The sequence below is a fragment of the Lithobates pipiens genome, unplaced genomic scaffold (genome assembly GCF_037356315.1).
Source record: "Lithobates pipiens isolate NorthernLeopardFrog02 unplaced genomic scaffold, aLitPip1_a1.2 Scaffold_28, whole genome shotgun sequence".
NCBI lineage: Eukaryota > Metazoa > Chordata > Amphibia > Anura > Ranidae > Lithobates > Lithobates pipiens.
This window is the reverse complement of record NW_027507789.1, coordinates 199101874-199129030: the sequence shown is the minus strand read 5'-3', so window position 1 is coordinate 199129030 and position 27157 is coordinate 199101874. Positions and strand designations below refer to the sequence as shown.

The following is a 27157-nucleotide window of genomic DNA, read 5'->3' as shown; positions in this document are numbered from 1 at the left end:
GGAAAGGGGTAAATCCTTCTGGGGCTGAAGTGGTTAAATTATGCTGTTTCTAAATATTAAGATATCAATAATTTATTAATGCAGACCTGTGCAGTTACTGAAAGGACCAATCTCAGCTTTAAAAAAAAATAAAATAAAAATGGCTGTTGAACTTTTACTTTATCGGCTGATAAATGCATTATTTACCATCATATAATTAAACAACAAACTGCATCTGTTTACCTTCTATGCAACTGTTCATCGTCTGTTATCGTCTCATGTAAATCAGCATTTCAATCCTCCTGCTTTCAGTGCAGCCATTTTAGTAGAAATCAATAATCTCGCATAGCCTTGAGTTTGAAACACAGGAACCCGGCTTGCTCTAATTATGTATTTATGTATATTAGCATTATCATATGCCTGACTGGTGCTTAGCCAGAATCCTCATTCCATTAGCAAGGACATTTGCTTCTATTATTGAATTGCATTAATTTCTTTGCTCAGGCCCTGGTTTACATAACATTATGGCTGTGATTTACTAGCTCTGGCAGCCTCAAAACAAATATTTTTTTCCTTTTCTTTTTTGCTGGTGGATTACTTCAAAGAAGGATAAATCTGAACAAGTTATTTATGTTAATCTTACCTGCTCTGTTTTAAAAGAATGTTCAGATGTACAGAGAGATAAAATGGAAATATAGTGATCCTTCAGCATCCTGGCATAAAAATATCTCTCGGGAGTCTTTTAAAGGAGTTTTTTTTTGTCAATGTCACCACCCAGTAAACAAAATGCAGATGCAAAATCTAACCACAATGCAGCAGGGCCTTATTTCAGTGCATTGCAATTCACAGTGTTAGAACACCTCCCAACTTTTTGAAATGGGAATGAGGGACACCTATCAGCAAAAGCATGCAGGTGTAGGACACACCCCATTGCCACGCCCACTTAAAGGAGATTTGTACAAAAAAACAAGATTGGTTAAACCCACAAGTGCTTTTTTTTTTTTTTTTTTTTTTTACCGCTACTATTCCTCTATATTGGCTTTTGGAATTTACAAATGTAGCAATTTAGAAATCAGGTTCAGCACTGGAAAACACTTTTTGAAAGAGAAAAAGTGCATTTTATATACCTATCTATATACAGGGGCATTGCTAGATGGCAAAAGGACCAGGGTCTTCAGCCCGAAGTCCAAGACTGGAAACGGGGGGGGGGGGGGGGGTGTGTTATACGCGACGCAGGTTTTTTTGGGCCGTGACACTGACGGTAGTGACCTACATACACTGACCTCCCTACACTAACCTACCTGACCTACCTACAGTAACGATAGTGACCCATCTACCCTAACCTACCTACACTGACTATAGTGACCTACCTACCCTAACCTACCCGACCTACCTGCACTCACCTGCCTGACGTACATTCACTGGACATTTACCTACACTGACTGACCTACCCATACACTGACATTAACATACACTGACCTGTCTGGTGTGCGGTGTCACAGCAGCCAGGCAGCCAATCCTCAGAGGAGGAGCCGAGGAGGAGAGGAGAGCGGCTCGCCCGAGCGCCAAGCGGGGATGTGACACGGCAGCCACTTTGTACTTCCCGCCTTCTGGAGCCAACAGCGCCCATGATGGACGTCACACGTCCCGTGGTCCCGGGAATTGGACCAGTGGGACGTCCTTCATAGACGTGCAGGCTCCAGAAGGCGGGGCCTGCTATGGCACTCGGCCGCACTCGGGATCAGATTGGTCCCGGCGCTCGGGGCTAGCAATGGAGACCCTGCAGAGCTGAGACTCTGGGCTTTAGGGGTCACATTCGGGGCTTCAGCCCCCCTTAGCCACCCCCTCCCGACGCCCCTGACTATATAGATCAGACCAAAATGAGGGACAAATGAGGAGGAAAGAGGGACAGAGGAACATTGCTCCAAATCAGGGACAGTCCCTCCAAATCAGGGACAGTTGGGAGCTATGGTTAGTGTGAACGGATTCCACAGAATCACTGGATTGTTTTATAACCTCTTATTTTGGCTGTGATGAAAAATTGGCTAAGGCAGAACATGGCACTGTTAAGAGTCCTTTTTCTAGTGCCAACTTCGCCACAGGTGGCACTTCCCGTGAACTTTCTATTTGTAGGGTTCTCTCAAAATCTGTGATGATGTCATAACGGGGGCAGTAACAGCCCCTGTGTCAGCCCTGGACCGCATGCGCTGGATTACTGGTCTCCACCCCTAGAAGTGGTGATGGCAAGGGACAATAGAAGACTTACAAATAGCTTTGTAAAAGTTTTTTTTTTTTTGTGAAGGCAGGTCATTTACCTGCATGAACATTCAACTCTCTAGGTCCTTTCATGTGGCCCTTACACCTCTCCTGCAGCTTGGGTCTTCAGGGAGTTCAGGGAGTTCCGTCGGAGATCCAGTGACGTCGCAGATATCTACGTCACTGGACTCCTCCCCCCTTCCCCAAGTGCCTCTGTCTGCTAACGAAGGGAAGGGGGGAGGAGTCCGGTGACTTTGAAGTTCAGATTGAACGTAACGCGTACGGGGAGGAGCTACGCATGACGGCACCCGCTGCTACCCTACAGAACTAACACGATTGTCGGCTTTACATGCTGTGTTTTTATCATCTTTATGTGAGTAGTTTGTGTTTGAAAGCAAAAATTCAATCTTATACTTAAGCGGTGAGCACTTAGATCTTTTCTTTCTACCCATGACCTGGCATCCTTGCTGAGATCTAAGGAGACGTGAGAGAAGTTTATGGTCCGTGTTAACCCTTTTGATACCCGCTTGCATGGCCACCTGTTTGCACAGGGGTCCATGTCATAAGGTGAGAGTGATTAGTTAGACCGGAGGTGGAGGGATTGTCACGCTACTGTGGAAAAAAAAATTGCTTACGTCAGTGCTACAGTTTGAATTTAAAACATACTTATGTGAACTGTGAAGTTAAGTCATGGATTGTGGAAACTAACTAGTGTCGAGTGACTGTATACCACATTTACCACTGACTAATGCAGAATTGCAATGCAAGGAGATCAGCTAAAAGTAGTTGGATCTGTATGTGCGTTATAATTAAATCGAAATTAGTTGATTAATCGATTAAAAAAAAAAAATCAATTAATCGAACACGAAAATTTTAATCAGTAACAGCCCTACTTTTAAAGCTTTTTTTACTGCTTGTTAAATATTTGAACATTCATAGCATCTGGTGCAAACAAAGCAAGATGTTGAGCCAATATATAGAGAGAGAAAATTGTGTTCGTTAGCGGTAACATTATTAGGCTATTCTCACTAAAATCATAATTTTAATTTGTTTGTAGGACTCTGGTAGAGTCATTTAACCTTGTGTTTTAGAGTCACGGACTGATGTCCAAGATGAATAATTTGTACAAATTATAGCAACGATTTAAATAGAATACTCAAAGTTCTGCTTTTATGTAAACTAATCACATAACACAACCTTAGTTTAATTGCAGAAAACCAAAATAGAAGACTTTTTTATGAAAAGAAAAAAAAAAAACGTATTCTTCAGTCAGACATATGGTAGAATCCAAACATTTTGTGTCTTTTGTGATTACTCCACCATCATTCAAACAAAGCAGGTCTAAAAGAAATAATTATGCATAGTTACAATGAACTGAACCCGGAAATTACATAAAAGTACATATTTAACTCCTTGTAGGCCTTTTAGCGACTACTTACTAGTTGTCATGGATCCTTCTGCATCGCAAACCAGGTTCTCTTGAAGGGGAACGGAACGGAAGAACATATGAATAGTTTATGCTTGGTCATGGACATCTTGCGGGAAAAGAGTGAAATGCATAAAGTGCTACTGTTAATTTCTTTGATATCATCATTCCTTGGACAAACTGACCTAACAAATTGGAAACGACTTTAATTATTAACGTATAGGGATAAGATCCCAGTTCAGTCCGCACCCGAACTTTGTTTGGGTGTTCGTGTGAACATTGCACTATTGGTTCATTCAGTGAGAGCTAAATGTCATATACAGTATAGTAGCATTTTTTTTTTACCTCTACTAAATATGACAGCTTCTTTACTCCACTGACAATGAGTGCCAGCACCCACTGTGTCCTTAGCAACCAGTGATGTCATCCGGCCCCATTTATGTGCTGGCCAGTAACCCCTGGCCTGGTAACTACCAGGGGGCAGTTATAGTTACTGACAGTATTGCTCAAATATAGCTGTATTTGACCAATGAGACTGGAAACCTCCCAGTGTTGAGGTCATGTGACCTGGCATGGTTCAGAAAGGGGGGAATGGGGGGATTGGTGTGGCTGCTTCATCCTTTCCTGGCCTGCAAGGCTGCGTGCTTGACTAAGGGGTCTGGGTTACCAATTTTGGGGAGGATCCAACATTGCGACTAGACCTGGTTATACATTTTTTTTTGTGGCTGGGGAGCGGGCCCTTGAGTTCTAAAATGTATTTTGTTCCGAGTTTCCCATACATTTTATTGCAAAAAAACAAAAAAACATAGAAACATGCAAGGAAAATTATTATTTTTCTTATTAAATGTAGTTTTTGCTGAACTACCCTTTCTACACATTATACAGATGCACCTCTGCACAGGGAGGTATAGGGCTCCCTTCCCTAGCCATGGTATTTAACCACTTTCAGACCGGACCAATTTGCTGGTCAAAGACCAGACCACTTTTTGCGATTCGGCACTGCGTCGCTTTAACTGACAATTGCGCGGTCGTGCGACGTGGCTCCCAAACAAAATTGACATCCTTTTTTTCCCACAAATAGAGCTTTCTTTTGGTGGTATTTGATCACCCCTGCGTTTTTTATTTTTTGCGCTATAAACAAAAATAGAGCGATAATTTTGAAAAAAAAGCATTATTTTTTACTTTTTGTAATAAATATCCCCCAAAAATATATAAAAAAACATTTTTTTCCCTCAGTTTAGGCCGATACGTATTCTTCTACATATTTTTGGTAAAAAAAAAAAAAATCGCAATAAGCGATTATTGATTGGTTTGCGCAAAAGTTATAGCGTTACAAAATAGGGATAGTTTTATAGCATTTTTATTAATAATTTTTTATTATTTTTTTTTTTTACTAGTAATGGCGGCGATCTGCGATTTTTATTGTGACTGCGACATTGTGGGGGACCCATCGGCCATTTTTGACACATTTTTGGGACCATTGTTATTTATACAGTAATCACTGCTGTATAAATGCAGCGATTCCTGTGTAAATGACACTGGCAGTGAAAGGGTTAACCAGTGGGTGGCAGTGTAGGGGTTAAGTGTTCCTAGGGGTGTGTTACTAACTGTGGGGGGGTTGGGCTTTCATTTAGTGTACATTGATCTCTGCTCCAATCACATGGAGCAGAGATCAGCGTCACTAGTTGCTAGGCAGAATGGAAAAATGTTGTTTACACAGCATTTCCTCCATTGGGCCGCTCCGTGAGACGATCGCGGGGATGCCCGCGGCGATCGAGTCCGCGGGTCCCGCGACCGGACTCACGGGGGTCCCAACCAGCGCGGGAGCGCGCCGCCAGCGGCGCGCTCCCGATGGCGCGGCGGTATCGAATATTGGACGTACATGTACGCCAATATGCCTGCCCGTGCCATTCTGTCGACGTACATCGTCGTGCGCTGGTCGGGAAGTGGTTAAAGAAGGTTTGCAATTTTACTTATAGCAAGGTCCCAGGCCTCCTTTAGTCCAATGAGAACCTCCAGAGCCAAGGACAGCTGACATCCTTCTGTATAGAGCGGGTGTAATCAATGGTAGATTCACGGGCACCAGACACTTCTTGAATGCAAAGATCTTTATTGTCTCTTGAACACAACAGTGGGAGAGAGGGTATAGGGCCAGAACACCCTTAGGTAGTTGCAAGATCAGTTAGCAGACTCAGAGACTTCTACAGGTAGACAGCCATGCAGGGAAAGATATACAACAAGACACCACATCTGCAGGTGTAGGAGCGCTGTCTGCTATGGCAGCAGTCTTAGAACAGTTCATAACACACATTGTAAGTAACTCCTTTACTTTTATACAATCACTCCTTGTAGACACTCAGCCCACTGAGCTCCCAGTCTCTCTCACTTGTTGATTCACTGCCACTGAATCCCGTGAGCTCTTCCAATATTCTTACTTTAGTATCTTCCTCAAGTGTCACCCTACTGGGTCCCTGTCTTAACACTCCAAATATTCCTCAAGCATCACTCCACTGGCTGGGTCCCTGGCTTGGCACCTACTGAAGTTTCCCAATTCTTTACCGTACTCGGTTGGTGAGAATACTGCTTCAGTACTTGCTTCGGCTACTCACTGTGGTCCCTGACAAAAAGGTGGATGGTTCCTTAGTGCCGACAGCTACCTCCGACCATGACAGGTTCTCCGGTCGGCAGAACCATCACTTCTAGTTGGACTGCAAGCCGCAATCCCAACCCTACGCTGCTCTCTTGCTTCTGGATATATCCTCATACAGCCTAGTAGCCATATGTACCCGGGATAGGCCCAAACTCTGGCCTAGCCGCCCAGGCAGCACAACACACATCCAACCAGTCAGCCGTTCAGGTGGCACAGACCCCCGATCACCTGACTCCACCCAAATACATGGGTTCTCCCAGCAGGCCAAGGTATTTAAGAAAACCCCTGCCCATTGGCTGATACCCCATATACTCCTGTCCTTGCTTTGCCCTTTTCTTATCTAATGCCACTGGGTAACCGACCACCAAGTGGCAGAAGAGAGAAGTGCAGCAATTCCAGACTTAGGTTGCTCTCTATTGATCCCTAACAATTGGCCAAGGCAAATACTCCTGGCACTTAAATTTAGGAGCAACCCTTGTTGTTCTTGTAACAGTTAGGGGTCAAACACAGAGACCAGTAGCTATAGCAGTAGAGAGGTTCCCACCATCCAGCAGGATAAGTACATGAGCAGATCACCCTAGCAGATGACCCAGGCTCACTTGAGGCACAGGGTCTAAGCACTAACCGGTCTTTACCAGAGCTCCTGATGATGTAGATGGGCTTCACTGTGTACTAATGGCAGGTTGCAGTCTCCAGTATCACCCCATCAGGAGGAGAGCAAAACAGGGTCCGATAACAGATGTACCAAGTAGGGATCAAGCAGAAGCAGTGTCAGTAAACAAGCCATAGGTGTGTGACAAGTGTTTGCAGGTTGGCATCAAGTGGAAGAATAGTCAAGGAACAAGCCAAACGTGGCTGCAGTTTGGGATGCAGCAGAAGCGTGGTCAAGGAACAAACCAAAAGGTTGGTAGTGAAGATAAGGACAGCTGCTGGTACACAAGGAGAAAGATAGCGGGTGGAGAAAGCACAATAATCTGGCAAACTGGAAGTGCAAAGACATAACTTAATACAGGAAGTTCATCGGAGGAACAAGGAAGTCAATGATCACGAGAAACATACGAGGTAAGATTGTCCAAGGGTTCAGACAGGGAGATGACCAGTATCTAAGGTGAGACAACAAAAAGAACCACAGCCAAACACCTCAGAGGTCCTAGGTTCAGATCTGGACCATTCTGCTTTAAGAATTATTATAAACACTCTCTGTATTTTTAAAAGTTGGTAGATGTCCCCCATGGTATCCATTTACTTTTTTTGATATTGAAAATACTAAAATAAAAAAAAAAATAAAGTTTGTTTTTCACTTTTTCATGGACCAGACAGCTTACAGGGACCTAGTGATTTCTATAAAAGGTGCTTAATGGGTTTCAGTAATGGAAGCAGGCACTTAGTGGTGCATTCTATTGTACTGACATATATTGTACAGCAACCTGAAATCCTTGACTCGTGCTGCACTTTTCCTTATGATATGGTTAGAGCACACATGTAGGGAGCTGTAGGTGCTCTACCATCCCATCTGCTGATTTTGTTGAATGACTCTAAGGTCACTTTAATTGTAAGCCAGTCCTTGATTCCCCAAACATAGTGATTCTGTGCCGCCTTCCCCCACTACATACTAAACAGCTCAGTTTACACACAGCAAAACAATGAAAGCTGAATGGGAGGTAAATATTTTCTGGTTCAGGCCACTTAGATATGTCTTTTTGAGAAGAAATACATCTATTTTGTGACCCCTCAAAGGTGCAGCAAATTCAATTTCAGGGCATCCTATTAGTAAAAATAAATAAGGTCATTACATAGCCTTACATGCAGAAGCACTCATATGCACCCTGTTCCCATAACCACTTCAGCTCCGGACCAATAAATACCTTAAGGACCAGAGGTCTTTTTGCAATTTCGCACTGCGCTGCTTTAACTGGTAATTGCGCGGTCATGCAATATTGCACCCAAACGAAATTTGCGTCCTTTTCTTCCCACAAATAGAGCTTTCTTTTGATGGTATTTGATTGCCTCTGCGATTTTTTTTTTTTGCGATATAAATGGAAAAAGAGCGAAAATTTTGAAAAAAAAAGATATTTTCTTCTTTTTGTTATAAGAAAAATCGAATAAACTAAATTTTAGTCATACATTGAGGGCAAAATTTATTCAGCCACATGTCTTTAGTAAAAAAAATGTCAATAAGCGTATATTTTTTGGTTTGCGCAAAAGTTATAGCGTCTACAAACTAGAGTACATTTTCTGGAATTTACACAGCTTTTAATTTATGACTGCCGATCTCATTTCTTGAGGTGCTAAAATGGCAGGGCAGTACAAATCCCCCCCAAATGACCCCATTTTGGAAAGTAGACACCCCAAGGAAATTGCTGATGGGTATGTTGAGCCCATTGAATATTTATTTTTTTTGTCCTAAGGGATTGAATAATGACAAAAAAAAAAAAAAATTTTTTTTTACAAAAAAGTTGTCACTAAATGATATATTGCTCACACATGCCATGGTTATATGTGGAATTGCACCCCAAAATATATTCCGCTACTTCTCCCGAGTATGGGGATACCACATGTGTGGGACTTTTTGGGAGTCTAGTCGCGCACGGCACCCCGAAAACCAATCACCACCTTCAGGATTTCTAAGGGTGCAAATTTTTGATTTAACTCCTCACTACCTATCACAGTTTCGAAGGCCATAAAATGCCAAAATAGCACAAAACCCCCCAAAATGACCCCATTTTGGAAAGTAGACACCCCAAGCTATTTACTGAGAGGCATGTTGAGTCCATGGAATATTTTATATTTTGCCACAAGTTGCGGGAATATTACAAACTTTTTTTTTTTTGCACCAAGTTGTCACTAAATGATATATTGCTCACACATGCTATGGGCATATGTGAAATGACACCCCAAAATACATTCTGCTGCTTCTCCTGAGTACGGGGATACCACATATGTGGGACTTTTTGGGAGTCTAGTCGCGCACGGCACCCCGAAAACCAATCACCACCTTCAGGATTTCTAAGGGTGCAAATTTTTGATTTAACTCCTCACTACCTATCACAGTTTCGAAGTCCATAAAATGCCAAAATAGCACAAAACCCCCCCAAATGACCCCATTTTGGAAAGTAGACACCCCAAGCTATTTACTGAGAGGCATGTTGAGTCCATGGAATATTTTATATTTTGCCAAAAGTTGCGGGAATATTACAAACTTTTTTTTTTTTTGCACAAAGTTGTCACTAAATGATATATTGCTCACACATGCTATGGGCAGAAGTCAAATTACACCCCAAAATAAATTCTGCTGCTTCTCCCGAGTACGGGGATAACACATGTGGGGGACTTTTTGGGAGCCTAGCCACGTACGGGACCCCGAAAACCAAGCACTGCCTTCCGGATTTGAATATAAAATGCTACCAAAAAACCTGTTAGCGATGGCAGGGATCAGGCCTGACTCTGCGATCGCTGCAGTCAGGGCCGGACTTTCAATAGGGCTTGACGGGGCTCAAGCCCATGGGCCCCGTCCAATAGGGGGCCCCGCGAGCCCCGCAAGCCCATACTTTGCACTAGGCGTCCGCGCTATAGCAGGCTACAGCGCGGACGGCAGTTACTGGGAGGACGTCTTTGTTTACTTCCCCTGATGCGTGCCGCGGGCGCGCATCGGGGAAGTTCTGTGTCGGCAGTGTCCCTTGGACACAGCCAATCACAGATCATGCTAAATGGCCAATCACAGCGGCCATTTAGCACTGATCTGTCCAATGAGAGATGATATCATGAGATCATCTCTCATCGCCGGCTCTCCCCCTCACAGAGACAGCCTGTGAGGAGGGAGAGCAACGTGCAGCCTGTCACTGTGAGTAAAAAAAAAAAAAAACAATGTAAAGTGCTGTCCCCAGTGCAACCTGTCCCCAGTGCCATCTCTCTGTCCACAGTGCCACCTGTCCCCAGTGCCATCTGTCCCCAGTGCCACCTGTCCCCAGTGCCACCTGTCCCCAGTGCCATCTGTCCCCAGTGCCACATATAAGTGCCATCTGTACTCAGTGCCATCTGTCATCAGTGCCACCTGTCCCCAGTGCCACGTATAAGTGCCATCTGTCATCAGTGCCACCTGTCCCCAGTGCCATGTATAAGTGCCATCTGTCATCAGTGCCACCTGTCCCCAGTGCTACCTGTCCCCAGTGCCACTGCCATGTATAAGTGCCACCTGTCCCCAGTGCCATCTGTCCCCAGTGCCACGTATAAGTGCCATCTGTCCCCAGTGCCACCTGTCCCCAGTGCCACTGCCATGTATAAGTAAGTGCCACCTGTCCCAAGTGCCATCTGTCCCCAATGCCACGTATAAGTGCCATCTGTCATCAGTGCCACCTGTCCCCAGTGCCACGTATAAGTGCATCTGTCATCAGTGCCACCTGTCCCCAGTGCCACTGCCATGTATAAGTGCCACCTGTCCCCAGTGCCACGTATAAGTGCCATCTGTCCCCAGTGCCACCTGTCCCCAGTACCACTGCCATGTATAAGTAAGTGCCACCTGTCCCCAGTGCCATATGTCCCCAATGCCACGTATAAGTGCCATCTGTCATCAGTGCCACCTGTCCCCAGTGCCACGTATAAGTGCATCTGTCATCAGTGCCACCTGTCCCCAGTGCCACTGCCATGTATAAGTGCCACCTGTCCCCAGTGCCACGTATAAGTGCCATCTGTCCCCAGTGCCACCTGTCCCCAGTGCCACTGCCATGTATAAGTGCCACCTGTCCCCAGTGCCATCTGTCCCCAGTGCCACGTATAAGTGCCATCTGTCATCAGTGCCATCTGTTCCCAGTGCCACCTGTCCCCAGTGCCACTGCCATGTATAAGTGCCATCTATCCCCAGTGCCATCTGCCCACAGTGCCACGTATAAGTGCCATCTTTCATCAGTGCCACCTGTCCCCAGTGCCACCTGTCCCCAGTGCCACTGCCATGTATAAGTAAGTGCCACCTGTCCCCAGTGCCATCTGTCCCCAGTGCCACGTATAAGTGCCATCTGTCATCAGTGCCACCTGTCCCCAGTGCCACCTGTCCCCAGTGCCACTGCCATGTATAAGTGACACCTGTCCCCAGTGCCACGTATAAGTGCCATCTGTCCCCAGTGCCACCTGTCCCCAGTGCCACTGCCATGTATAAGTGCCACCTGTCCCCAGTGCCATCTGTCCCCAGTGCCACGTATAAGTGCCATCTTTCATCAGTGCCACCTGTCCCCAGTGCCACGTATAAGTGCCACCTGTCCCCAGTGCCACATATAAGTGCCATCTGTCATCAGTGCCATCTGTCCCCAGTGCCACCTGTCCCCAGTGCCACGTATAAGTGCATCTGTCATCAGTGTCACGTGTCATCAGTGCCACCTGTCCCCAGTGCCATCTGTCCTCAGTGCCACCTGTCCCTAGTGCCATGTGCCATCTGTTATCAGTGTCACGTGTCATCAGTGCCACGTATTAGTGCCATCTGTCAGCAGTGCCACATATTAGTGCCATCTGTCATCAGTGCCACATCAGTGCCACGTGTCATCAGTGCCACATCAGTGTCACGTGTCATAGTCCTGGTGCTCCTGGGCCTTCAAAAGTGTAATAGGTAGTCAAGAAGTTAGATGTGTAATTTATGCTCCTAGAACACGTGAAGTTGCTCCCTGCATGTTGGGCCTCTCTAAGTGGCCAGGCTGTGGAAAAGTCCCACACATGTGGTATTGTAATACTCAGGAGGAGTAGAATGTACAATTTATCTTGCACTACTTTGTTCAATGAGTTATTTTGTTATATTCTTGCAATTGATTTGTTATGATTGCAACCTTACAAGGTAGTTGATTGTTTTTCAATATGTTTTCCAGGTAAATAAGTGTTTTATGTTCTCATTCTGACCAAGATATTTGTGCATTGCAATAAATACTTGATCACTTTGAACTTTTTTAATCATTATTTATTTATTGGAAAAAAACTTTTCAAGCTTCAATCAGTAATCGATTATTACTTTGTTTAGCATTTAACACTGTCTACGGTACCAGTCACCTTTTAAAAGTAGCTTGGCACTTCAAATAACGATTGGATTGATTATATTGTTACGGCACCAGATGGCGACAAATTAATATAGCAGGTAGGGCCTGAAAGTGACTCAAGCCCAGGGGCCCCCAGCACCCTAAGTCCTGCCCTGGCTGCAGTTATGTGTTTAGTGTTTTGTAAGTGACAGTGATTGATCGATACTGCACTTGGGTGGGCTGGGCAGAGGGGCAAAACGCAGGTGCCAGCAGGTATTTGGGCTGATCCCGCTAACAATGCGTTTTTTTGGAACCCTAAACTGCTGGGGACGCTAGTATAGATCTGATCAGATCAGATATTGATCTGTTCAGATTCTATACCACTACGGGAGGTGTATGCTTTGTGTGTGGGTGTTAGCGGTACTGGCACTAACCTAGCGCTGCCTGGGGCGACGCAGACCCTGACCCTAAAACCTAATTGATATCACCCGCCGGGTGATCAGGGGGTTAAACCTTTATTGGGTAATAAATGGTGGGTGCCCTGATGCTATAAAAAACAAACTAACCAGAGTCACCCGTAACACTTATACGGTGATCAGTGGTGAAAGGGTTAACTAGGAGCAATCAGGGGGTTCAAATTTTTATTAGGTAGTATATGGGGGTCCCTGGCGCTATATAAAAACCTGACGGGGAACCTAAATGACTAACTGGCTAACCAGCGTCACCAGTGACACTTATACTGTGATCGCTGGTGAAAGGGGGTGAAAGGGTTAACTAGCAGAAATCAGGGGGTTAAAACCATTATTGGGTAGTATATCGGGGTACCTAGCGCTATAAAAACCTGGCGGTGAACCTAAAAAAATAACTAGCTACCTAGCGACTGTAGCGACACTAATGCAGCGATCAGAAAAACGATCGCTTAGTGACACTGGCAAAAGGGGGTGAAAGGGTTAACTAGCAGAAATCAGGGGGTTAAAACCATTATTGGGTAGTATATCGGGGTACCTAGCGCTATAAAAACCTGGCGGTGAACCTAAAAAAATAACTAGCTACCTAGCGACTGTAGCGACACTGATGCAGCGATCAGAAAAACGATCGCTTAGTGACACTGGCAAAAGGGGGTGAAAGGGTTAACTAGCGGCAATCAAGGGGTTAAAACCATTATTGGGTAGTATATCGGGGTACCTAGCGATATAAAAACCTGGCGGTGAACCTAAAAAAATAACTAGCTACCTAGCGACACATGCAGCGATCAGAAAAATGATCGCTTAGTGACACTGGCAAAAGGGGGTGAAAGGGTTAACTCTAGGGGCAATCAAGGGGTTAAATCTTTATTGGGGGGTGATAGGGGGCTACCCTGGACCTAACACTTACTGTCCTGACAGTTTTTACTGTCACAACTGACACTGAATGCATTGATCAGTAAAGAAATGATCAATGCAATCAGTGACACTGCGACTGGGGGGGGGAGGGGGGGCGGGGGGCGATCGGGGGGGGGGATCGGGGGGGGGGTTTGTGTGCCTGTGTGTACCTACATGTCAGTGTAGTGTTGGTGCACACTTACTTTTACTTTTCTCCTCGTAGTCCGGTCAAAAAGACCGCCCCGAGGAGAATGACATCACTTCCTCCTTCCTGTGTAAACAATACACAGGGGAGGAAGCTTCTCATTGGCCAGGAGCGATCCAGAGGGGGTGGCCGAAAACCAATGGCCATCCCCTCATCACGGAGCGCTCCTGGACCGAATCGGACCGCCGTAACCAGCGGGAGGGGGTCCGATCGGACCCCCCACCCGCTGGAAGGCAATCACGTAGATGTACGTGATTGTGCCTGCCTGTGCCATTGTGCTGACGTACAATGGCAATACGGCGGTCCTCAAGTGGATAATGGTAGCACAACCATACACCTACCTATACTAAGTTTTACTGGATATATAAATGATCACAGTTGGTTTATAAAATGTATATCTTATACATAGATTTATTTGAATTTGGTGCATCATGGTACACTTAAGAACTATGTCCATTCTATTTGGCATTAATATGCATATACCATTAATATCCAGATTCCAGTATTACACAATAATGCAAATGGTGATTGCTCACACGTGCATTTGAGACACTTGCAACTTTGTCTGAGCTGGACTATACACATAGCTCCCAACTGTCCCTGATTTCGAGGGACTGCCCCTGATTTGGAGCAACGTCCCTCATTCCTACTACTTTGTCCCTCATTTTGGTCTGTATTTTCCAGTGCCAAACCTTTCATCTGATTTCTAAATTGCTGCATTTGTAAATTCCAAAAGCCAATATAAAGGATTAGTAGTGGTAAAAAAAATCAATCACTTGTGGGTTTAACCAATCTTGGGGGTTTTTTTTGGACAATTTTCCTTTAACAGGGTGTGGCAAGGGGTGTGTCCTATGCCTGAATACTTTTGCCGATAGGTGTCCCTTGTTCCCATCTCAAAAAGTTGGGAGGTATGTATACATACCTCTGCAATCATTTCACAGAAAGGTTTACAACTTTTCTAAAATGATATTGGGGCATATTTTCCGATCATTTTAAACACAAATAGTGGTCAAAGATGTTCTTTGTTCTGTCTGCAGGGGCCATCTTAGATGATCCACAGAACTGGTCACATGGATACCTGATTATACTTTTAAATTACATTGGTTTATAATTATCTGAGCAATCTTATATAAATCCAACTCCAGGCAAGTATGTATAGATTTTTTAAATGTTGACTAAGTCAGTGTTTAACTACTTGCCAACCGCCTACCCCATATTTACTGTGGCAGGTTGGCTGTATTGTGTGAAATAACGTACCTGTATGTCATTTCGTGCAATAGCCACTGGGGGGTGCATGCGTGCCGCCGGACGTGATGCCGATGTCAGTCGGCCACCTGGAGTCATTGCCGGGAGAGGCAGAGTGGCGATGTAAACAAGGCAGATCGCTATTCTGACAGGGGACAAGATGGAGATCTTGTGTTCCTGCAGTTAAAAGCACATCTTGTTTGTTTCATTTCAAATCCATTGTGGTAGTGTATAAGCCAAAAAAAGATTAGAATTGTGTCGATGTCCCAATATTTATGGACCTGACTGTAATATACTGTTTATCTACAAATTATCTTGCCTTGTGTTTCTCTAGAGCAGGGATATGCAATTAGCAGACCTTCAGCTGTTGCAAAACTACAAGTCCCATCATGCCTCTGCCTCTGGGTGTCATGCTTGTGGCTGTCAGAGTCTTGCTATGCCTCATGGGACTTGTAGTTCTGCAACAGCTGGAGGTCTGCTAATTGCATATCCCTGCTCTAGAGGGATTCCTCTACTGAGCTAGGACTGTTACCCAAAACTCAAAGTCTGTTGCCTCATCTGTGTAACAATATCCTCTTTGAATTGTTCTAGTAAACGTTAATAGAATATAAATGCACTGAATTGTTTGACTCATTACCTCATGGTGGTGCAAAGATGTCTGAACCCAGAGTGTCAGGTGGGTTGGAATGTTCACAAGGTTCATGGCGGTGCAGAAGAGCAGGTGAATCCAAGCAGTCCCCAAGGAGGTCGTGCTACAGACATAACAGAACAAGGCAGATAATAAATACTATGCACAAGTCAATTATTTCCATGTCCTGCTTCATTATATAGAATTTTTTTGCAAAGTTCAAGTTATTTAAATTTAATGCATTAAAGCCATTCTCCATAAAGCAAAGAAAGGGGAGATATTCACGTCCGATATCTTCCAGGCTCTGTTATTTTTAATGCAAATATTTATGCGGCGTGCTGATAAATAGCCCAGGTCATAACAACTTCCCCTTAAGCTAATGTTTTGGTGTGTGTGTTTTTGTGCATTAAAATGTTAATAAGACTGATATTAGGTCAAAAATAGGCCAGAAGGTGGATTAAACACACACACACACACACACACACACACACACACACACACACGCGCGCGCACACACACGCACGCACGAGCCATAATCCTTTCTAACAAGTAGATAGCACAGTGGTAATTTTTTCCCCTTCCTAATAAAATCTTGCTGCGCTGCTATAGTAACTGTCTTAACTGCGATTAATGTAGAACACATTAGAAAACCATGTTATTATTATTCTAAATTAGGTTTTGCTTGAATTAATTTTTATGCTTGGCTGCGAGGATGTAAAGAGTTTGGAATTGATAATTTGAGCAGTCTCCTGTTTTTTAAGATGAGATACAGAGCACAAGGGCACCCCGCTGAATTCCTTCTTTTTTTGTGTGCGCGCGTGTTGTAGACGTAGCTGCAGGCATGACATATTGGTACATCATCCACTAAACCAACATCATTCCAGCGCGACGTTAAATGAGAGTCTCAGATTAAGCACCTCAGTCTGCTTTGCTTCAGAGTCTTGTGGAGTGAAATAGGATTTTTTTCCCCCATTTTTAAGTTCCAGAGCTGTAACTAGAAGCAACTAACTTAAATAGGTATGAACAACAGGACTGCCAGAGCAAAATCATGAAAAAAAGCAAGCCCCCCCATAACCATATGAAAGTTGAACTACAGGCCAAACTACATATACGCTATATTACCAAAAGTATTGGGACACCTGCCTTTACACGCACATGAACTTTAATGGCATCCCAGTCTTAGTCCGTAGGGTTCAATATTGAGTTGGCTGACCCTTTGCAGCTATAACAGCGTCAACTCTTCTGGGAAGGCTGTCCACAAGGTGTAGGCATATGTCTATGGGTATGCTTGACTATTCTTCCAGAAGTGCACTGATATGAAGGAGAAGGCCTGGCTCATAGTCTCTGATCTAATTCATCCCAAAGATGTTCTATCGGGTTGAGATCAGGACTCTATGCAGGCCAGTCAAGCTCCTCCACCTCAAACTCATCATCCATGACCTTATGGACCTTGCTTTCTACACTGGTGTGCAGTCATGTTGGAACAGGAAAGGGCCATTGCAAACTGTTCCCAGGTATAGGAGTGTGTCTATGGGAATGTTTGACCATTCTTCTATAGGTGCATTTGTGAAGTCATGCACTGATATTGGGATGAGAAGGCCTGGCTCACAGTATCCTTTCTCATTCAAAACCAAAGGTGTTCTGTTGGGTTGAGGTCAGGACTCTGTAGTGGCCAGTCAAGTTCCTCCACCCCAAACTCGCTCATCCATGTCCTTATGGACCTTGCTTTGTACACTGGTATGTCTATAAGAACGTTTGGCCATTTTTCTAGAGGCGCATTTGTGAGTCCAGGCACTGATATTGGGATGAGAAGGCCTGGCTCACAGAATCCTCTCCAATTAATCCTAAAGATGTTCTCTTGGGTTGAGGTCAGGACTGTACAGGCCAGTCAAGTTCCTCCACCCAAAACTCGCTCATCCATGTCTTTATGGACCTTGCTTTGGGCACTGGTCCAAATCATTTGGTGGAGGGGGGATTATGGTGTGGGGTTGTTTTTCAGGGGTTGGGCTTGTCCGCTTAGTTCCAGTGAAGGAAACTCTTAAGGTGTCAGCATACCAAGACATTTTGGACAATTTCATGCTCCCAGCATTGTGGGAACAGTTTGGGGATGGCCTCTTCCTGTTCCAACAAGACTGCGCACCAGTGAACAAAGCAAGGTCCATAAGGTCATGGATGAGCGAGTTTGGGGTGGAGGAACTTGACTGGCCTACACAGAGTCCTGACTGACCTCAACCCGATAGAACATCTTTGGGATGAATTAGAGCAGCGACTGCAAGCCAGACCTACTCCTCCATATCAGTGCACTTCTGGAAGAATGATCAAAACATACCCATAGACACACGAATAAACCTTGTGGACTGCCTTCTCAGAAGAGTTGTTCTGCCACGTGCACACGATCAGACAATCCGCCAGACTTTGCAGCGACTTTGCAGCGAACGAGCGGACTTGCCCACACACGACCACACACAAATGGACTTTTCCAGCGGACTAGGTCCGCCAGACTTTCCAAATGAATGGACTTGCCCACACATGGGGTAAAGTCCGTTCATTTTGAACGTGACTTCAAGTATGAAGGTATCATGTCATCTTTTGATGAAATGACGTAGGGTTGAGCAGCATGCTGACGTCACCACTGTTCCTCATCTGTCCCGGAAGCGACGGGCAGCAAGAGAGAGTCGGCCGGCTCGAATACAAGATACACGCTTTTGTATGTATGGCAATAATGTAAGTGCATGATTGACGCATATGTTTGATTAAAAATGTTTTTATGGAATTACGCTATGGGATCCCTTTTGTTTTTATCTGGTTAATGAGTACCTATCAATATGGCTGTGAGAAGAAGTTAGAACGGGAGTGTTTATACTGGTTCAAGTGGAACATCGGGACACATTGTGCATAACCCTGTACAGAAACCCAAGCTGGGGTTAAACCACGTGCATGTTGGATCTCCTTAAAAAGAGATCTAGCTAGCTGGTAAGCGGCAGTGATTTCATTGGTGGAGGACTTTCCCTTGGTGTACCCTGTCACTTCTTTGAGGGTGTTGTGTCCGGTGTCACTATTGAGGACTGAAGACTTACCTCTCCATTTTTGTTGTGGACTATTTTATTTATTTATTTACTTCGAATTTATTTATCACACATTTTTTTTCTCTCACTGTTCTCTCACAACTATATCTATGTGATTAAGATTGTCGTTTAATTTTTTTATTGCACGTTGAACGTGTAGCACTTATATATTTGCACATGGGTATATCGTTTTTTTCACCGCCCACCGCCGCTGCCACTAGAGGTCCGTGTTTGGCCATGTTCCTGAATACCAGCTGAGTTAGAAATGACAAGCAGGGCCTGCCAAGTGGCTACAATAGAAATAAAGCTGTGGCGCCGCCCATCCCCCGGTCTGTCTGTCATCTGTGACCTGTTGTGGAAAGGGGTGGGCGGGACTGCAGCTCAATTTCTATTGTACCCGGCCGGCTCCACCTCTATTTTGTTCCCCCTCGGGCTTCAGTAATGGCAGTGTTCTGTCATATTTTCCAACAGTCTCCTGCGCTGTTGGGATATAGAAGGGCTCCGATGGGGGTGGGGACCTGAGATGCAAGGAGGCACTCCGCTGGGGACATCTGAGGTGTAAGGAAGCACTCCGCTGGCTGGGGACAGTGACACCTGAGATGTAAGGAAGCATTCTGCTGGGGACACCTGAGATGTAAGGAGGCACTCGGCTGGGGACACCTGAGATGTAAGGAGAACTCCGCTGGGGACACCTGATGGCATCTGGGTGCAGGCGACATGGCAAGTGACACGCTCAGGGCTTCCACCGATTCGGATTCTGCATTATGGCGAGTTGAACCATTTCCTTTTATATTTCAATGTAATAGAAATAATGCGCTTCAATCACCCTGACACCATAACAACCATGGTGGTGGGATGATTGAAGCGCTTACACCAGATGTTTGGAGTATCTTTATCTGCTTATTGTTAAACTTTCTGGAATACACATATTTCTGTTATGGTGTAGGATCTGGGCCTGCTGTCCATCCATCTTAGACTCTAACCACACCCCCTTTGAGTCACGCCCATTTAAGCCATGCCCAATGTTATGCTTAAACCCCACCCGTTTTTCACCTGGGGGGGCCGTTTGCAGGGGAGGGGGCCATACAACATTTTGCTATGGGGCCCTGTGATTTCTTGTTATGCCCCTGGGCACTACTCCTGAAGGAGTTGCTGTAATCAGGGTTCCCCACTGCTGCACAGCCAGTCATACAGCATTTCCTTCTTTCATCCAGACACAGAAATCAGTCTTTGGCTTGTTTTTTTGTAGTTTTATTAGGGGATGATAACTTGGATGGAATAAGGGACTATGGGATGCCCAGTGTGACAACAATACTTCAGGGACACTTCCTCCCTATTTATAGACTCCTCTTCTTCCTTCCACCTGCACAAATTGTGTTACTCTTTGTAGAGCTTCTGCTGGTTCCCTCCTGGGAGAACCAAGTCTATTGTCAGTTCAGAAATACCCCATAACACATACCTCCCAAAATTTTGAGATGGGAATGAGGGACACCTACTGCCAACAGCCACACCTGGCTGCTTTCCTCTTCCCAGTCCTCCTGACTGACATGTACATTGAGAATCCTCAGGGCAAGGTTTGCTGAAGACTTGGCACACCACTGTTTTCAAGAGAGATCTGCTACAACTGGCACTCTCACCTTGTCTGTCCCTGGACCATGCTGATCTACTCACCGTCTCTCCTGGCTCTCTCCGCTGCCTCTCTGGCTTGAATCCCTCCAACTGCCTTCTAGTGGTGGGATCCTTCCAGGCCAGCCTTTTATCTCCAGCCCAAGGTAAAAAAAAAAAACGCTCCTCGGCAGGGGTCCCTCATGGGCCACTGACAGCCTCTCTCAGCACTGTTTTAACATCTTCCACCCGACTCCCCTCCCAGCATGCCTCATTCCTTTTTATGGGCTCCTCAGTCCCCGACCAGGCCCACTCCTGGGGATTGGCTCATAGTACGAGTCATACTGGCCTGGCCTCTAGTAACCCTGACCCAGATTCAATGACTCAGGTTTAGCCCAGAGCCAGACTGTATTTTGCCTGTACCAACACTAGTAGCACACGCAAGAGGGTGCTACATCTACTTTAATGCAAAACAAATAGAATGCCTAAAAATATGTTCCAAACTAAAAATACCCCTAGCTTTCCTTTTAACCGCTTGCGGACCAGCTCCGCTGCGTGAAACAACATTATTGTACATCTTGTGAGGCTTGGATAGCAGGCGCATGCCCGCAGCGGGCTCCGTGAGTCCAACCATGAGTCCTGCGAACTAAATTTCCGAGGGGATACCCGCGATCGTCTCATGGAGAGGAAGAACGGGGAGATGCTAATGTAAACAAGCATTTCCCTATCCTGCCTAGTGACACTGTCACTGATCACAGCTCCCTGTAATCATGAGCAGTGATCAGTGTCGTGTCACACACAGCCCCTCCCCCCCACAGTTAGAATCACTCCCTAGGACACACTTAACCCCTGCAGTGCCCCCTTCTGTTTAACCCATTCACTGCCAGTCAGATTTACATAGTAATCAGTGCATTTTTAATCACACTGATCGCTGTACAAATGTGAATTGTCCCAAAATAGCATCAAAAGTGTCCGATGTGTCCGCCTTAACCACTTGCCGACCGCCGCACGACGATATACGTCGGCAGAATGGCACGGGCAGGCATATGGGCGTATATATAAGTCCCTGCCTGCCCGCGGGTGGGGGGCTCGATCGGGCCCCCCCCCGGTGCCTGCGGCGGTCGGCATTCCTTCGAGAGCGATCCGGGATGAGGGGGCGGCCATTCATTCATGGCCACCCCCTCGCGATCGCTCTCGACGAATGGAAATCCTCCGTGACATCACTTCCTCTCCTGTAATGTAAACACAGGAGAGGAAGTGATGTATTCTCTCCTCCGTGTCGGTATTTTTCGTTCCGGCACCGAGGAGAGAGGTTCGGTGAGTTGCACCAACACACCACACATACAGTAGAACATGCCAGGCACACTCACACCCCCCCTTTACCCCCCGATCACCCCCCCAATTACCCCTGCCCCCCCCCAGTCACAGTGACACCAATTGCTTTTTTTTTTTTGCATTGGTGTCATTTGTGACTGTAATAACTGTTAGGGCAGTTAGGGTTAGCCCCCTTTAGTTCTAAGGTACCCCCTAACCCCCCCAATAAAGGTTTAACCCCGTGATCACCCCCCGTCGCCAGTGTCACTAAGGCTGGGTTCACATTGCAGCGGTTTATGAGAACGGATGTGATTCGCACCGCACTGCAGTGCAAATCACATCCGATCTCTGTGCGATTCGAGTTCAGCCATACAGATAGTATGGCTGAATTCGCGCCGCACCCGCCGCAAACTCGCACGGGACCCTTTTTTTGGTCCGCAGCAGAATCGGATCGCATGGGTGTTCACACCATGCGATCCGAGTTTGCAGATCGCACTGCGATATGCGAACTGATCTGGGGGTGTCATTAACATTTCACTGACACTCCCAGCAGTTCGCATAGGGCAGTGTGAACTGCCGCCGGGAGGCATGTGATGCGGGAACCCGCCGCGCATTCGTGGCGTTCCCACATCGCTCCAGTGTGAACCCAGCCTAATAAGCGATCGTTTTTCTGATCACTGTATTAGTGTCACAGGTGACGCTAGTTAGGCAGGTAGGTATTTAGGTTCACCGCAGCTTTTTATAGCGCCATGGACCCCCATATACTACCGCATAAAGCCCCCTGATTGCCCCCTAGTTAACCCTTTCACCAGTGATCACCATATAACTGTTACAGGTGACGCTGGTTGGTTAGTTATTTTTTTATAGTTTCAGGGCACCCGCCATTTATTACCTAGTCTCACTAGTGTACCCCTAAATTTAGGGGTGTCTACTTTCCAAAATGGGGTCATTTGGGGGGGGTTTGTGCCATCTTGGCATTTTATGGCCTTCAAAACTGTAACGCCCTTAGAAAGCCTGAAGGCGGTGCTTGGTTTTCGGGGCCCCGTACGCGGCTAGGCTCCCAAAAAGTCCCACATATGTGGTATCCCCGTACTCAGGAGAAGCAGCAGAATTTATTTTGGGGTGTCATTTCACATATGCCCATGGCATGCGTGAGCAATATATCATTTAGTGACAACTTTGTGAAAAAAAAAAAAAAAAAAAAAAGTTTGTAATTTTCCCGCAACTTGTGGCAAAATATAAAATATTCCATGGACTCAACATGCCTCTCAGCAAATAGCTTGGGGTGTCTACTTTCTAAAATGGGGTCATTTGTGGGGGTTTTGTGCCATCTTGGCATTTTATGGCCTTCAAAACTGTAATAGGTAGTGAGGAGTGAAGTCAAATATTTACGTCCTTAGAAAACCTGAAGGTGGTTCTTGGTTTTCGGGGCCCTGTACGTGGCTAGGCTCCCAAAAAGTCCCACATATGTGGTATCCCCGTACTCAGGAGAAGCAGCAGAATTTATTTTGGGGTGTCATTTCACATATGCCCATAGCATGTGTGAGCAATATATCATTTAGTGACAACTTTGTGTAAAAAAAAAAAAAAAATTATTTTTTTGTCATTATTCAATCGCTTGAGGCAAAAAAATAAAATATTCGATGGGCTCAACATGCCACTTATCAATTTCCTTAGGGGATCTACTTTCCAAAATGGGGTCATTTGGGGGGGTTTTGTACTGCCCTGCCATTTTAGCACCTCAAGAAATGAGATAGGCAGTCGTAAACTAAAAGCTGCGTAAATTCCAGAAAACGTACCTTAGTTTGTAGATGTGACAACTTTTGCGCAAACCAATAAATATACAGTTATTGACTTTTTTTTTACCAAAGACATGTGGCTGAATACATTTTGGCCTAAATGTATGACTAAAATTTAATTTATTGGATTTTTCTAATAACAAAAAGTAGAAAATATCATTTTTTTTCAAAATTTGCGGTCTTTTTCCATTTATATCGCAAAAAATAAAAATCGCAGAGGCAATCAAATACCATCAAAAGAAAGCTCTATTTGTGGGAAGAAAAGGACGCAAATTTTGTTTGGGTACAACATTGCATGACCAGTTAAAGCAGCGCAGTGCCAAATTGTAAAAAGACCTCTGGTCATTTACCAGCAAAATGGTCCGGTCTGAAAGTGGTTAATGTTGCAGTCAAAAAAATAAAAAATAAATAAAAAGCTGATCGCCGTCATTACTAGTAAAAAAAAAAAAATATAATATATATTAATAAAAAAATCCATAAAACTATCCCCTATTTTGTAGACGCTATAACTTTTGCACAAACCAGTGAATAAACGCTTTGTCCGCTGAACAGTGTTTGGGCGGACAGTCCGCTCGTGTGTGGGCTTTCAGCGGACAGTTTCAGCGGACAGTTTGACGAACAAGGTTTTTCGGAAATTCCGTAAAACTGTCCGCTGAAACCTTGTTTGAGCGAACAGTCCGCCCGTGTGTAGGCTTGTTCGTCAAACTAAGTTCCGCGCATGCTCAGAAAGGATTTTCACGCCGAAAGTTATAATGCAGTGTATAGGACGTCGTATTTTTCGTCCCGTCGTACGTGCCGTTCACGTCATCGCGCACGGTTTCAGCAAACTGTTCGTTCGTCGTGTGTGGCCATGTCCATCCATGCTAATTTTGAGCGGACTGTTTGCCGAAACTGTTTGACGGACAAAGTTGGGCGAACAGTCCCCGCGTGTGTACGCGGCCTTATTGTGATTTTTACCAAAAATAGGTAGAAGAATACATATCGGCCTAAACTGAGGAAAAATATTTTTTTTTTTATATTTTTTTGGGGATATTTTTGAGGATATTTATTATAGCAAAAAGTAAAAAATAATGCGTTTTTTTTAAAATTGTGGCTATTTTTTGTTTATATTGCAAAAAATAAGAAAAAACACAGAGGTGATCAAAAACCACCAAAAGAAAGCTCTATTTGTGGGGAAAAAAGGATGTCTATTTTTTTGGGACTCACTTCGCATGACCGCGCAGTGCCAAATCGCAAAAAGTGCTCTGGTCTTTGGCCAGCCAAATGGTCTGGGGCTTAAGTGGTTAAAGCTGAACTCAAGGCAGATATAGATGCACACATTAACCACTTCCGGGCCACCCACCACTGTTATACGTTGGTACTTTGAAGAGGAATATCATTGTTATGGCATCAGCTAGCTCCCATAACCCCGGTATCTTCTTCAGTGAGCAGTCGGCTTCAAGATAAAAGTGGTCTCTGTGGCGGATTCACCGTGAGATCACTTTTATCGGCAGCAGGAGAGGCCCCCCCCTCCCCCCATGCACCTCCACCGCTTACCGTAGCCGTCAGTAGCAATGGAGGTGATCGGATCCTTTCCCTAGCCTGACATGGAAATGAGTGACAGGAAGATGGCCGCCACCCATCTCCATATCATTGCAGGTCGGAAGCGACGTCAAATTGTCACTTCCACCCATAGCTTCCACCCATTTTTTGGGGGAGATTTTTTTTAAATGACAACTTTTTTTTTTTTTTTGCATTTTAGTGTAAATATGAGATCTGAGGTCTTTATGAACCTAGATCTCATATTTAGGAGGTCCTGTCACGATTTAAAAAAAAAAAAAAAAAATGCTTATTTTACCTTTTTAACGCGCCCCGCCAGGCCGAGCTCGCGCGCAGAAGCGAATGCATACGTGAGCAGCGCCTGCACATAAAAACTGTGTTCAAATCACACATGTGAGGTATTGCCACAATTGGTAGAGCAAGAGAAATAAAATTCTAGCCCCAGACCTCCTCTGTAACTCAAAACATGCAACCTATAGAATTCTAAAATTCTAAAACTGCATTTGATGGGCACAGTGGCTGCGTTTGATGGCACTATGGGCACAGTCATTGCATAAGATGGGCACAGTGGCTGCGTTTGATGGCACTATGGGCACAGTCATTGCATAAGATGGGCACAGTAGCTGTCTTTGATGGGTCACAGTGGCAGCATTTGATTGTACAGTGGCAGCGTTTGTTGGGAACAGTGGCAGCGTTTGTTGGGAACAGTGGCAGCGTTTGTTGGGCACAGTGGGAGCGTTTGTTGGGCACAGTGGCGGAAATTGATGGCGTAGTGAGGCTGTGATTAATGGTGCAGTGAGGCTGCGATTGATGGGGTTTTTTTTTTCCAGAATTTCAGATTGTTTGCGCCCCCCCCCCCCCCAAAAAAAAAAAAAAAAAAAAACTTTTGAGTACCAGCCACTGCTGTGATACTTTTCTTTCAAAATGCTTTTATTTTTCACAAAAAGCATAGAAAAGAAACTATTTTACATCGAAGAGTAAAACATCGAGTGTACAGTAAGGATGTGTGGGATACAAGTCATGAAATACCGATGAACATAAGCGAGATGGGACTTGACGAATACATAAAAAACTGAACAATATTAATAACCATCTCAGAAGTACTAAAACAACCATGATACTTTATTTGCACTAACATACAATTTTTTAGGAGAGGCTATCGGGGTATTTCCCCTTCTTCAAGGTCTCAGCAGTACTAAATAAAAGTACTCAATTGTCTCTGGAGATACATAAACTTCAAGGAGTCACAGTGAATATTTCAAGTATGGATATATCCTTTCTGCACATATCCTAAGAGATAAACCACTCACAGAGAGGTATCGAGTTGCCCACTTCTTTTTCTATTTTATAGAAAATAGAAAAGTAAAAGAAAAAAAAAAAAAGGGGGGGGGGGGGATGTAAAGATCCATTACAATAAAGGTATTTGGAGAATGGCGCCTGCCAGCCAGGCAAATTATGGACCCAAAAGAGCTTTCCCCTCCTCAGAGAGGACAAACATATTCCATAGTCTCCAGGTCTTGGAGTACTTTTCATGTTTATGTTGCACTGTATTAGTATTAGATCTTCCATCTTATTGATTTCCTCTACTTTATGAAGCCAACAACTGATAGTTGGTAGTTGTGGATTTTTCCATTTGAGGGGGAATACAGGATTTGGCAGCGTTCAATGGATGACGTACAATACATTTTTGTTATACATTTTTGAAACGTGCAGTAAGAAAAAAGCTGGACTTTATTTTGGAGTGCGGCTGTCCAGAGTTTTCTAATCATCCATAATAAGAAAAAAGCTGGACCGTCTCATAATCAGTGAAGTGTTGGATAATCTTCTGAACCTCTGTACAGTAATATTTAAGCTTGAGGCAGGACCACTAGACTGTTCTTTACTAATTACCATAAGTACAACACCATCACAATTCCACTGAATAATGAGGAAATTGATTAAGCCCTCCCAATTTCTGCTATGCTCAGTGTCTGAAAAACTTCCCGGCAAGCTTGACATTTGTTAGAAAGGGGAGCAGCGAGCATACCTAAAAAGACATTGCTACTTTGTCCAATCAGGACAAGGTCTCTGGAGAGCCCAGCCTGTAACAAGGAAT

General features: G+C 44.8%; 1 long non-coding RNA gene across 1 annotated transcript in view; it reads right to left on the bottom strand.

The window, feature by feature from the left end:
- The window catches only part of LOC143934934 (uncharacterized), a 294377-nt gene that overhangs the window by 107187 nt on the left and 160033 nt on the right, over positions 1 to 27157 (bottom strand). The window contains exon 2 of the long non-coding RNA XR_013263438.1: positions 15750 to 15864. This is a non-coding gene — a long non-coding RNA (uncharacterized LOC143934934). The remainder of the gene's footprint in view (positions 1 to 15749; positions 15865 to 27157) is intronic.